The sequence below is a fragment of the Protomyctophum parallelum genome, assembly GCF_964188405.1.
Source record: "Protomyctophum parallelum genome assembly, chromosome: 1".
Classification (NCBI taxonomy): domain Eukaryota; kingdom Metazoa; phylum Chordata; class Actinopteri; order Myctophiformes; family Myctophidae; genus Protomyctophum; species Protomyctophum parallelum.
Window position 1 is genome coordinate 73721615 of NC_139697.1, and position 14808 is coordinate 73736422.

At 43.6% G+C, this 14808-nt stretch overlaps 1 protein-coding gene across 1 annotated transcript in view; it reads right to left on the reverse strand.

The window, feature by feature from the left end:
- LOC310860265 (neurobeachin-like) overlaps positions 1-14808 on the reverse strand; it is a gene marked incomplete at its 5' end in the record, with an annotated part of 223075 nt that overhangs the window by 207866 nt on the left and 401 nt on the right.

Genomic DNA, 14808 nt, shown 5'->3' on the forward strand with positions numbered 1-14808 from the left:
CCTGCCTTATCGCTGCTTGCAGCTATATTTATCTTCATTAAATGTGTGTCTGATTTTCATCTGGTGTATAGGCAACATAGTTTTGCAATATCAAAATTAAAGAATATTAACTTTATGCCTACTACAATAATAAATTATGATTAAAATGAGAAAGAAAGAAAACCTCTTCCTTTTCATACTTACAGTATAGCAACTGTGAGCCACAGGAGAGAGCCTAAGGGCCGATTCATACTCCTATTTTACCGCTGTTTCTGCGCTGTAGTGCCCATTCGGCTCGTTAGAAATTAAAATAAAAAATCTAATTGTAGGCTCTACAGCGCCGAACCGACTTTTATTCGGCTCTAAAATAGGAGTATGAATCGGCCCTTATAGAGCCACATGGGGCTCTAGAGCAGCAGGTTGCCTACCCCTGGTCGATTGCCATTGAGCCGGTATCAGCGGCTTACACAACATAACCGTTATGTATCGTTGCTGTAGTAAAGGGCATGTTCATTCACATTTAGTGAATGAATGCCCTACAACTTAATCACAAAAATACGTCTCACACAAAAAAAAAACATAAAAAGTAGCAGATCCGCAAGCTCAACACTTGATTTGAAGATCTGCTACTTTTGAATTTCAATCTTGAGACAGTTTCCCCCCGACAGAGATGACATTGTTTCCACCTTGAGTGTGTGTGTGTGTGTGTGTGTGTGTGTGTGTGTGTGTGTGTGTGTGTGTGTTGTTTATGGACATATTTCTGTTACCGTGTGAGAAAGCTTTGTGTGTACTACTTAAGATCATAATGAAGTTTCACGGGCGTGTACTTCAGATCATAGTTTAACCTTGTAGATCATAATGAAGGCTGCATTTGAAGATGGGTGTGGTGTGGTCTGAGCAAAGCTGAAGTAGAGTCGGGTGTCCAAAAGAAACTGGCTTTATCTGATTCTATTAGTTTCCATTAACGTCTCAGGAACTGCAGGGCCAATTAAAAAAATGTTTTAAACTTGACAGGTTCCTAATCAAAAGCAATTTGTGGTGAAATAACTTGATGAGAGTGCTCTGTAGGAAGCATTAGGAACATGCTGTTGTACTGAAACCGTTCCCGTGTCTGTTCTAAGTAAGTGGATATTCAAGAGTTGTTCTCCTAATTGCTGTCACAGTGACCCGGGGGGACTGTGCGCCGCTCCCCCAGATGAAGGCAGACAGCATCAGCAACATTTGTATCATGAAATCCCCATTGCTTTCTTTCCCCCTGGCTTTCTCTTAAACCCGTATGGGCTGCCACACACATTATTTCCCCCCGCACCTTCCACTGATCTCATTCCCCCCAGTTTCAGCACAAACATGGGGATGGATTGATTCTACTCCTATGTCATCAAAATGTGGAATGCCCTACCAAACCTCCTTCAAAAGCCGCCATAAGAGAGCACCTGTCTGCTAGATTGCCAAAGGAACCCCCCACTGTTTGTCTGTAATATACTTTTCTTGTATTGTATTGAATGTCTTTGTCTTGACGAATTGATTACACAGGACTGCAATGGAAACAATGGATTAACAACTGTTGATAAAGTATTCAATAAATCAATCAATCTTGTAAGTCCTCTGTGGCATTATTACAGAGACGGCCGGAAAGAAACAAATGTACAGTCCACACCTCATAGTTTTCTGAGGAAACCGCTATTGCTCACCACAGAACTTCGACAGCATTCACAGTCACAACGTTCAAGACCCATTCATAATTGATAAGACCAATTAGGATGTGTTCTAGTGGATAATGATAGCGTAACACTGAGCGCTCACACAGATGCTCCGGTGAAAACTATTACAGTTGGCCCCTGAAGGACAGCGCCACGGGGTCAAACTGGCTAATTACACAAACCAGGCTGCTCCCACCCAAGCGCTGATCTACCCACAGGCAAAAATACAGACACATATTATTATATTACAGTCTTTTGATTGAGCGCCATCAGAGGGCAGGGGGCCCCGAATGGTTCAGACTAAGGGCTGAGGCCTAGACAGGGGCCCTGGAACCCGCCAAACATACCAGGCTGAAATTCTTCCTCGCCAAGGGCAAAGATTTAACACATTTTCTTTATGTGCGCCTTCATCCAGTTCCTTGTGTGTGTGTGTGTATATATATATATATATGTATATATATATATATAAGCAAGCAATAATAATAATAATAACCACATAACTCTCTCCCAGTCCTAACGTTGGTGCATTCCACTGACAGGGTCAACCACGGAGACAACGGCTCAGATTAACACATGACAAGGAAAACGCACACTGAGGTCATTCATCTATGATATTAATGTCCGACGTCTGCGTACGCCCACGCAGACCCCCACCCTCCCCTCCCTTTCCTCCTGTCCGTCCGTACGACCTTGTTGTCCGTCCCCCCGCGGTCTGCCCTCTCTCCATTTGTCTCTTTTCACTAATTCTGTCTCTTCTGCCAACGGCCTCTTCTGTCTAAGTACGGGTATACATTACACTCACTTTCAGAGCAGTGGCTCAAAGAAGAATGCTGCTTCTGTGTTTGTGTGTTCACATGTACAGTAAATGTGTGTGAGTGAGTGTGAGTGTGAGTGTGAGTGTGAGCGTGTGTACACACACGTAGCTGTACTGAACAATTCCACTGCCAAATATGAGCATTTTTCTTTTCACAGTGTGTGCGCGCGCAGTGATTTGGTGGATGTGTATGGACAGGCAAAATTAGATGTTTGCTCAGGAAGACACAGACACTTCCGGTTAACGAATCGGTTTAAGCTTTTAATGGGCAAAATTGTCAATTTTTAACCTGTCTCGTATCATTCTATTGTGAGGCAGCGAAGAAATGTGAAGAAGAAAATCAGATTTTCCAAAGGGGAGAAACACAGAAAACACTGGAAAGTGTTAACGTCACATGTATTCCTCCACAAACACAAGTGCATTCAGGTTAAAAATGGGCAAAGTCGCCCTTTAACGACAGAGAGAGAGAGAGAGAGAGGGGGGCAGGCAGGGAGGGAGTGAAGGCGTTACAGCTCAAACACAAGTACACAGCCCAGCGTCTATAAATAAGCACCAGTCTGTGTGGATGAGGACTGGCACTCCAGAGGCAATGTGGTGTGTGGCTCTAACAGTATAGTCCTGCAGCCTGCACTCACTTTGAAAACACAGTGTAAACAAACAGCCAATAACAAGTAACTGCAGCTATATACTGCACAACGGATTTGTACGAGATGAGAGCTCGCAGGCCAGATAGACATCGCTAGCTAGATGGAGAGATAGGTTGATCGAGAGAGACGGAGAGATAGGTAGAGAGAGATATAGGGAGATCGACAGGACGATCGTTTGTTCTGTACTTCGTGCACTTTACTGTAGTTTGATGTATTGACTGCGTTTGACTATCCTGCTCATCTTGCCATTAAAATAGAACCACAATAGTTATTCATGTTTTTTTGCATTATACATTTTTGTGTGTGCTACCATTGCAGTGGTGTATGGCTTAGCTTGATGTGTATTTTATTAATAATGTCTTAATAAACAATTGCATACCCTCTCCTTCCAGTCTCCCTTGTCTTATCTAACTAAATGTTTTCAAAACTGCACGCATGCACGCACGCACGCACACACACAGCATTCTATTCACAAGTTAACAGATTTAAACCAGAATCAATGTGTGAAATCATTTTGTCAGAATGTCAATTATTGTTTATCTGCTTCTTAATTTTGCAGATAAGCTATAGTTTCTGATTGTATTGTTTGTGAGATGGACCCCGAGAGGACCATTAGCCATCCTTATGCAAGTGATAATGGGGGATCCATTATGAAAGAAAGTTAAATGAGAAAACACTGACATTAAAAATCCTTGAATTGGGTCAACACCGGGCTCTGAGCAAGACACTTATCCCCTAACTGCTCCCCGGGTGCCATATTAATGGCATCCACTGCTCCTAAATAGCTAGGATGCGTAAATCCAGTGCAGAACATCTACAGGCATGTGCAAATGTGCCGTAGCAAATATCCCAACAACAACTAAAGTGGACACTATTATTGTTATTATTTCCTTGGGACCAGTAGTATCAGCCAGGGCTGTGAACCGACTACAGAGGTTACTGGTTAGATTACCATCACATGCCCTCGATCTTCAAGAAACCACTACATTGTATCTACAGTATGTCCTGCATAATAAGGGGGAGGCGTCATAAGGCGTCCTGTGGCACTGAGTGAGTTAAAGATGGAGTGCCGTGATTTTTTTCCACACTTAAACATGATCATCAGGTGTATTTAGGTGTATGAGGTATAATTTTTTCAAAAAAGTGTACAGTATTTGTTAAAATGATGGTTTTATGTGGACACACCCACCAGTTCATTAGGTATGCGTGAGTTTAACCGTAGCACCACCCACCTAATCCAGTCCCTCCGCCTCCTCCTTTAAGACCACCCACTTGTCCTAGCCCCTCCCCTCCTTATAAAAGGACAGCCCATGGCTCTGCCCTTTTGTTTACAAAATGACAAATTGGTGTCCTTAATGTAACAAAAACTCATGTTTTGGTGAATGTTAGAAGTGAACACTTCCCATATTTCTGAGATATCGTATAAGCACCATTATGCACTTATACTGCCACCATCCATGTATAGGCATATAATCCACGCATCCATACCATATCTGTTTTTTCTGATTTTTTATAATCATTTATTTATTTCCTCCAATTATATTGGCCCTATTGTCACAATCAGCTCAGCTCATCATCTAATTAAATCATAGTTTAACAGCAGAAACAATTAGTTTGATAGATCATTTAGCATGAATAATTTGCCAATATATTGTAGGCTATTGATTTCCTCTAGCTAAGCACCCTGGCATTAAAACTGTCCTTTATTGACACAAAACACTTGCACTGCCCTAGGCACATGATAAAGACTCTCCACTCTTCTATTGCTCTGATCAAACTCAATTTACAACATGAATGTTCCTTCTGACTGCATTGAGTTTCAGCAAAAGTCGCCAGATTTAAAGAAACAAGCGGCCAGGTCCACAAAAATAAGTCACAGAAATTGCCTTGAATATTTATGAAAACGTTTCAACAACACCAATCCTTCTAACAACATATTAATCTGAGGGTCCTTCACATGAACCATTGGACAGGTCAACCACATCTCCCCTGAAAGTTACTTATATGAAAACAAGCCCAAGTCACTTGTAATAGCCAGACATGGCAACATGACTTCCAGCGCGACAAAACAGATACTTCTAATTCTTGACTTTACAGCCTTGTATAAGTATTAGGACCAGACAATTGTTCAAGTCGCTCCGGTCCGAGTCCAAGTCGAGTCCCAAGTCATTTGGTCCCAAGTCCAAGTCGAGTCCCAAGTCAAACCAAACCCTCAGGTCCGAGTCCCAAGTCGAGTCCCAAGTCATTTGGTCCCAAGTCCAAGTCGAGTCCCAAGTCAATCCAACCCTCAGGTCCGAGTCCCAAGTCGAGTCCCAAGTCATTTGGTCCCAAGTCCAAGTCGAGTCCCAAGTCTTTCTGTTGTGGGCAAGTCAAGCCGAGTCACAAGTCGAGTCACAAGGTTGTGTCAAGTCTAGGCATGCCACGGTATGAGATTTTACAGTATGGTACGGTGCCGGTATTGATAACCTATACCTCGGTATTCCACTGTATTTATATTAAATAAAAATCAATAAAAAAAAGATTGCCCCCCCACCTATGTCTAGTGACTACCCCCACCTCCTTATAAGCCCTTCTTTGTTCCCCAACCTGCAGGCATACATATCTTATTTTTTTATGATAATTTGAATTTTGTTATTTGTCATGTGACTTAATGATTATTAATTGATTACCCAGGACCGAATGGAAACAAGACAGCAAGGACTTTTTTCAGTGATCCCTTTTTGGTCAGTGTTTGACTGTACCCTATACTGATACATTTCTGCCAATAAAGTATTCAATCAATGGATCAATAGATATTCCCCACTGTATTTCACTGTACTATGGCTCCCCCTAATGGCCGTTTTGTACCCTTTACGCTTTAGCAGAGGTAGTGCAATCTGCGCATGCTCACAACTGTCACTGTATGCCTCCGTGTTGACACTATAGTTCACACTTAGTTAGTACATATGGAAATATGGAATATACAATTGGATCTGGGTGTCTTTCAGCAACACTAACTCAAAGGTAGGAAGCAACTTTTCAATCTACTGCAGCTGTGTGGTGAAAATAAATGTTTTGCCTTAGTGTGCGAGTGGAGTTGCTTTGCATATGCGCAGCATGCTGCCCACCAACACTGTATTCAAATACTGTATGCTCGGAAACAAAACAAGTCACGAGTCATCTTGTCTCGAGTCGAGTCGAGTCGGGAGTCATTGGCTAGCAAGTCGGAGTCGAGTCTCAAGTCTCGTTGGTCTTTTACCTTCCAAGTCCGAGTCGAGTCGCAAGTCTTTACATTCAAAGTCCGAGTCAAGTCGCAAGTCGTCAAATATGCGACTCGAGTCAGACTCGAGTCGAGTCACTATGACTCGAGTCCAATTGTCTGATTAGGACCTACATATTATTGACTACAACAGCCAACAAGAATGCACACTGTGACACTACACTCTGTATCAAAGCCCGACCAGTGCGACCACTGTGATTATAAAAGAAACAACCTACTCCTTGAGAACAGCAAGAGCTACTATACAGCAGAGCAGGTGCCTGTATCCCTGTATATAAGGCTGGTTTGTTGTGGTTTCCTTGATTAATCCTGAGGACCCGACGTGAACATTTACTTGCTTCCATTCTAACGAAAAACAGTCTGCTCTGCTGTGAACTGGTAATGTGTGAAATGACTGTTTGAAAATCTGCCACACAGTTAGGAGCAGCAAACTGGCTGGCTGCGCCGTTCAGTTCACACGTGTGTATGTGGCAGGCAGCTCCGCCCACAGAGGTTGTCGTATTTAAAAATATATATAGAGGGGGAGCATAGTGTGTGCATGCAATTTCTTTACATTGATTGATTGATTGAAATATTTATTAACAGTTTGTAGAATTTACAGTACATTTTAAGCACAAACTCAATACAAAGACTGTCAACTGTGAGTGGACGACCCAATTAAGCATTACACTTGTTTACAACAGGGTCCACATTGTTCAATTCATCAAAACATTTAAAGACATACAGACATTTAGAGACATACAAATAGACATTTCTATGTAGCTAAAGTACAGAACAGGAATTCATCATATGGGAAGCAAAAAAGGGAAAAGATACAATATACAGTGAGGGAAAATGGGGGGGGGGGGGTGGGGGGGGATTCAGATTTTACAGAGGCCAGTTTCGAATTGCAGCCATCCGTAGGTGCCCTTTGAGAGCGGTTTTGAAGGAGTCAAGGGATTCACATGTCTTAATGACTGTTGGTAGGGCGTTCCACATTTTGGTGGCATAGGAGCGAAAAGAATTTAGTCCCTTGTTTGTGCCGAATCTGGGTTGTACATGGTTTGTTGCACTCCCTCTGGTGTTGTGGGTGTGGACTTCGTTTACATTAAGGAAGTATTTAGACAGGTACATGGGTATCTTGGTGGTGTATCGAATCTTGTGGACCAGACCCATTGCAAGATGCTGTACTCTGTCGTCGACCCTAAGCCATCCCAGCCTGTCAAAGTGGGCAGGGGTGAGGTGGGTTCGGGGGGTGAGGCCAAGTAGGAGCCTGACCAGTTTGTTTTGGGAGGTCTGGAGCCTTGTTTTAAGGGCCTTTGAGGTGCTGTGGTACCAAGAGGTGGATGCATAGTCAAAGAAACCTTGTACGAGGGCTCCTGTTAAGGTCTTCAAGGTGTTTTTGCTGACCAGTGAGGAGATCCTGTAAAGGAATCTTGTTCTTTGATTGACTTTTTTGATTACGTTGGTGGCCATTTTATCACCGGAAAGATTGGCCTCCAGGATGGAACCTAGGTAGGTAATTTCATCTTTTCGTGTGATAATATTGTCACCCACTCTAACCAAGAAGCCATCTGCCTTGCTGAGTTTACTATTTGATCTACTTTGATCTATTTGATCTACATCACACTATCCATGTTTATTTCATTGGCCCGTTTGACCGTCAATGGTTCAGCCTCCAGGAAGAAACCCTAAATACAAAGTTATTACACCATTGCACATAAAAACGACTCCAGGGTGTCTAATGAAGTACTGTCACCCCATAGACACATGAAAAGCTGGAAAAATACAAAGATTGTGGCACTCCATCTTTAAGACACAGAAACAAACAAAAAAGCATGGACATCGACTCACTAAACTAAACCACCCGATTCGACTGTTATCAATAGACAAGACCGCAGTGATCACGATAACGATTGTTTTCGACGAGTATGGGCATGCTCCGCCGACTAGAAAAATAAAAACAACAGGAATAAGGTTGGCGAACATACGTTAATATTAGGACTGCGCTGCGACATGCTTGCGGTTAAGTTTAGGGGAGGGTATGAGGAGGCTTGTCGTTTTTAGTAGGCAGTAGCCCAAAACGACAGGATTAAGGTTGGCAAACATGCGTTAATATTAGGACCGCGCTGCGACATGCTTGCGGTTAAGTTTAGGGGAGGGTATGAGGAGGCTTGTCATTTTCAGTAGGCTCCCAGCATGTCCAGTAGACCTGACTAGACCGATAAGATCGGTTAACGTGTCATCACTGCCAATCGCAGCCAGTAGGCTCCAGACGAGCCGATCAGCTAGATAACATCTGCGTAATAAGTAACCTACTGGGAATTATCGGTTGATTTTCGGTCGAAACGGCTGACTAAACCTGGTGCTGAGCTGAGAGGTCAGAGATTCCAAAAATAATGATGTCTGCACACTGGGTCTGGGTTATATGCTCCAGAGCTTTAACATGCATTGGTTCCTTTACACCATTATACTGGACGTGACGCGTGGAGCCGTGCTCTTCATCAGACCAAGGCAATCTGTCAGTACGAAGGTCACATGTAGCTACAATACGCTATACTGTTCACATCATGAAGCTGCAAACTGAAAATGTGTTTGAATGAAAAACGTTATTTTAACCAATGTGTATTTTATATAGTATGTTAGTACAATATAACTAGTATCTGCAGTGGTTGGGGGGGGGGGGGGGTCACTAGACTAGTCTTCCATTGAGACATTTGACCCTGGTGAGAGGTAGGCTGACAAGTAGTAGTGTTGCCTCAAGGACAATATTTTTTCCCTGCAGGGAGAAACTGTCTCTTGCAAGAGAGGTAGAAATCTGGTTTCTCATGCACTATAGGAGACCCAGGTATGAATCCTGGGTAGTGCAGGATTAAGTATACTATACTCTAACGGTTAGAGTATTAGAAGTGTTAGTGGTTAGAGTCTAACCACTCTAACCACTATAGGCTACTACACACTAAAATCCTCAGTGCTAATGTATCCATTTATAACAAACATATACAACTCATTTGTACACTTTACATATAATTTTTCTTTTTCTTTTTGGTGGGGAAATGAATTAAAAAAAATAGGTCTTCTCACGCATTAGAAGGATACTATATCAATCAAGAATGGGTGTTTTCAAGGAATCCATCATGGTTAAAATGGAGTTTGAAGTTACAATGGGTTTTTATAGGAAGGGGTGTCTGATATGATTTATATCGAGTATCGACATTTTTAACCAAGAAACTTAAAAACTGTCTGGGGTGCTCACAAAAGCCTGAGTGGATGATAATGTCCCTAATCAAAATCATCATAATTCATGTAAAGTGCAACTCATTACCTTGAAAAGTGCTCTATAAATAAGATATGCCATTATTAAACATAGTCAGGCAAATTAATTAATTTAAATAGCATCTTTTGCTGTTTTCCTGGCACAGTTCACACAGGCTCTCACAAGATCCATGGCAAAAGTTCAATTTTCTGGCCCAGGCCGTAGCGTAACGGTCTGGGCACCGGACTGGTGATCCAGTCGCGGTGTGCCGCGGGTTCGACTCCCGGACCCAACACGGCCTTTACCGCATGTCATCCCCCCATCTCTCTCCCGTTTCCTGTCAGCCTACTTTCTATCCCTTAAAAAATCAATAAAGGCGTAAGCCACAAAAAAATATCTTAAAAAAGAAAAAAAAAGTTAAATTTTCTCAACGCACTCGAGGCAAGTTCCGTACAGGAATAAAAACATGAGTTTCGCAGACAACACTTCAGAGCAGAGCTCTGTGAAGAGAAAACTAGGTGTCTGAGTTAAATTAACATGCCACCAAATTGCTATGAATTTGTGCAAATCTTTGATTACCGGTATATATATTTTGTTTTACCTCAAATCTTTGCTTATGCCAGTCCCTGAAACAAATTAATTTGAAATGGGGGGTCCTTGACATGAAAAGGTTTGAGAACCATTGATATAGGGCATAGCAGTGGGCGTGATTTTCTGGCACCACTGAAGAATCTGCCATTCATTTTTCCCATAGAAATGTATACAAATATTTATATTCATTATTTTAAGCGCTTTGTTAGTTTTTTGTTTTGTTTTTTTCTCACAGTATCAAAGGCTTTATAGTCATGATTCACCAGGATCCCGGATTTCTAGATTCTAGGCTTAAAATAATCTATACATATTTTTGTAAATCTCTATGGGAAAAGTGAATGGCAGATTTTTCAGTGGTGCCAGCAAATCACGCCCACTGCTATGCCCTATAGAAATACATTTTGTAGAATCAGCTTCAGGTGACGTCTTCATGGATTACGGTTGCGGTGCTGCTGCTGACATTTAGGTTGTTTTTAAGCTGACACTCTGATCACGATGAGCGACCTGCATTGCAACAACAAGTGGGACCACTGCAGAGCAGGCATTAATTCACACACAGATCACCAACAAATACAAGAAGCAAAATGCAAGAATCAAAGAGTCTGGGGGTGGAGGACAAGCTGGCCTGAGATCTGCCAGATAGCTCAATCAAGTGGTGTGTGCGTGGTCTTGACATTACATTATTATAAATCCTTCCTGTTGGCAAATCCAAACACAAGCCTCACCCTCCCCGATACGCGCACGCACACACACACACACACACACACACACACACACACACACACACACACACACACACACACACACACACACACACACACACACACACACACACACACACACACACACACACACACACACACACACACACACACACACACACACACACACACACACACACACACACACACAGTGAGCATTTAGAATGGAGGTCGTTCATTAAACATTGATGTTTTGCAACGCAGCAGGCCAGCCAGACACACACAACTACATCGACTGATGGCCTGTTGGGCAGCTCCAATTTCTCTTCTACTCCACTCTATACTACCTCGTCTATCTATTTTATCCTGACCAATTCTATTTGAAATCCTTCCCATTTAATATTAGCCATCAAGAAGTGTGACTTCCTATACTCCTTCAAAACCACCATAAAAGAGCACCTGTCTGCAATTTGCAACTGGACCATGTAGACAATTCTTCTAGTTTGTCAAATAAAATGACCCCCTACTGTTTTACTGATCCTGGTATGGTATTGATCCTATAGTATTGTATGTCTTTAAAGTTTATGTCTTGATGAATTGAATACATAGGGCCACAGTGGAAACAAGCCCTTGTGGCTTTTTCAGTTTTTCTGTCCTTTTAGCATTATTGTATAACTGTACCTATGTACATTTAGCAAACTGTTAATAAAGTATTCAATCAATTTAATTTAATTTCTTGCTTTCCTACTGCTCTCTGATGGTTCTGGTGACAGATGACAGACATCAATGCTTGTTAACTGTCTTTATGTTGAGATGTATGTTTAGTATTGTTGCATTGTTTTGTACAGTTTCTACAGTATTGCTGCTGTAAACCAAATCAATTGCTCCCTTGGGGAATGACAAAGCTTTATCCTTCACCCCTAACTATAATCCAATATATACCATTGTATCCGTGTACAATAGGAGTTCAGTTCATCCTAAATACAGCAGAACAAGAACTGGTTACATCACATTGTGTCTTACAGTAGTTAGCGATAGATTCCATTCCCTTTGTGTATCGTCTCTGTCGGGTGGAAACCGCATACCGGTATGTCCTTTTCAGGATTCAAATTCAGAAACAGCAAATGTAGATTAAGAAGATTGACAAGCTTGTTGATCTGATACTTTTAATACTTTTGTGATGCCGTAGGATGATCAAACGTAGGCCGTTAATTAATAAAACCACAAAAAGTTGAAATAAAATGAGACATCATGAGAGGTTTCTGCCCCCGACAGCAACGACATCCCACTAATGACTCCCTCGTCCATCACTAGTACTGAAAGGGACCCGGCGTTCCAACCATAGAGTTCCATATCTGACCTAAACAAAAGTCCATCTGTTGGTCCGAGAGACGCGATGGGGACTGGAGGATCAATACAGTGGAGGCTCACGCTGTGATCTCCCACACCGGCCTGCATAATGGATCAGGTCTCAGGGCCATTGACTCATTGTGCCAACAGCCGCAACCAACCGCCTGAGGTTTCCTGCCTCTACACCACTTTGTTTCAACTCTTTTAATTAAGCAGCCCCGGGCCCGGGCAGTAACAATTCCCCGGAAGGCTTTAGATAGATATATCGGCAGGCCCGCGCGCACCGCGAACAGAGCAGGACTGATTGCTTAGTTCTCAGGGTTTTATTTTGGCATTGGCATAGAAATACTGATGGGACGTGTTACCGTACGAAAAGACTTTGTATTATTCATACGGGAGGTACATAAAGCTCCTTACAAGGGCAGATTACTGTAAGGTAGGCCGCTAGGCCCGGCCGTTTGCACATGCACGTCGTGTCCGGCCAGAGCTGAACGCTCCGCTGAGCCTTCCACTGATCCAGGATGGACCAATCCTGAATCCTTTTGCTTCTTTCCTGCTGCATCAGCTGGTGATGTGTGTGTGTGTGTGTGCACAGCCACTGCAGCATCCTACCACCACCTCCTCCTCCTCCTCCTGCTCTTCCTCCCCCCCCCCCCCCTCTCTCTCTCTCTCTCCCACCCCCCTCTCCCCATCATCCGCCACCTGCTTTTAAATGCATGGCGCTGCTGGCCAGCGGATCGCCCTGGCTAAGCCATGCAGCCAGCCTATATAGCAGCCAGCCCAGCATCACTCCTCTCATCTCATCTCTTCCGGAGTCCGTCCGGAGTCAAGAGGAGTGTGACGGTTATCGGGCCATGTAGCCTCGGCAAGCTGCCTGCCTGAGTGTGTGTGTTAACACATGGCCGGAATGATCTAGCATCCCCACACCCCCTCCCATGCCTCCCACCTACCTCCCCCCTTGTAGCTCGATAATCAGTAAGACTACAGAGAGTGTGGCCTTGAATCCAGAACTATTCCTCCACCGCCTGCCTCGTAGACAACTGGAGATGAAAATGGTTCAGTCGCCCCAGCTGTGGGCTGCTGCCCGTGTTCCTTCCATGCGTGGAGTTAGATAAATAGGCCATGTAGCTTTTTACAAGGCCATCTATAATAAACTCAGAGAGAACAAACCCGGCTGCCTCTCAGCCTCTCTTACACATTTTGCTCTGCAGGCCCTTAGCAGACACAAGTCTTGTGACAGATTTATAATGTCATAGTCCAAAGGGAAGGAGGAGAAAAAAGGAAAACATCCATAACAAATAGCAACCCTATAAACACATGGACTACTTCCTATATTTAAGGCCAGCAGACCTGCCCTGTGCACCTGCTGTGCAGGGACAAAAACAGGGAGCAAACATTGATGCACGTCAAGACCCCCAGCCCACTGCCCAGTACATAATGCTATACCTGGTGCGTCTGTGTCGCCTGCGGACAAGAACAGATCTGCAAGCTCACAACGCGCTTGTTCTTGTCGGAGCACACACACACACACACACACCGTTGTACTAAACGGGTGTGTAAATTATAAGGCCTGTATTTATAGGCCCACAGACGCACGGAGGAGCGCGTCCTAGTCGCAAATGAAAACAGACGCATCTCGAATGGCCCGTTAAACCAACAGACATCATAATAAAGCAGTAAAACACTGACGGCTTCGCAGCAGGACGCAGAGGGAAGGCCCCTCTGCCGTATAGCTCTGCCTTTGGTGCCTTTAACAATGCAGTAGGCCGATGATGCATGATCATACACAGCATATGGCGATGGGTCTAGTATGGGTAGCATAATGCTAGTCGGCCTTTGTCCCGTCCTATTTTTCATTAAGTCACGTTGAATGTATTATTATTTTTTGTATCGTTTCATTGTCTAAACGTCATCTCGCAGGAGCTGTTAGTTGCTAACACGGAGACGCGGCAGGCAGAGTCGATCTTGCTTTTTAATAGTGGGCTTGATTCCGTGTTGTGTGCAGCGCGCAACATGGTAACGATCCTCCAGCGTCTTGTGTTGTGAGCTGGCAGTGCGTACGTCCATACGTCCGTACCGTACCCTACCGGTGGCAGTTAGAACGGGGTCAGGGGGAGAATTAAGAGTCCTCTGCCTTTTATACCGTAAAACGCGAAACAAATAAACAGATTGAGACACAGCAAGCGCACTGACTGTTGACGGGACAATATAGTCAACAATGGCTGGTGGTGATTATTAAAACGAGCTGCCTGGGGGTCACATGCCGCGCTGCTTAGCCGCTACAATAATAATATAACCTTCCATCCATTCCACATAAGCACCACCGCCACGCACACACACATTAAGCCTATGTCTTTTCATCTTCCAAGGGGAGAAGAGAGGGGGAAAAAGGCCCATCCATCCTTCCACCCATGCCTTGAACAAACACATGACATCATCCTCTTCTGAAAGCAGCATCGTAAATAAAACATAGCGGCGCTGTAAGGCAGCGCAGTGATTCGGTCCTGATGGTGGTGATGATGATGTGGTGGA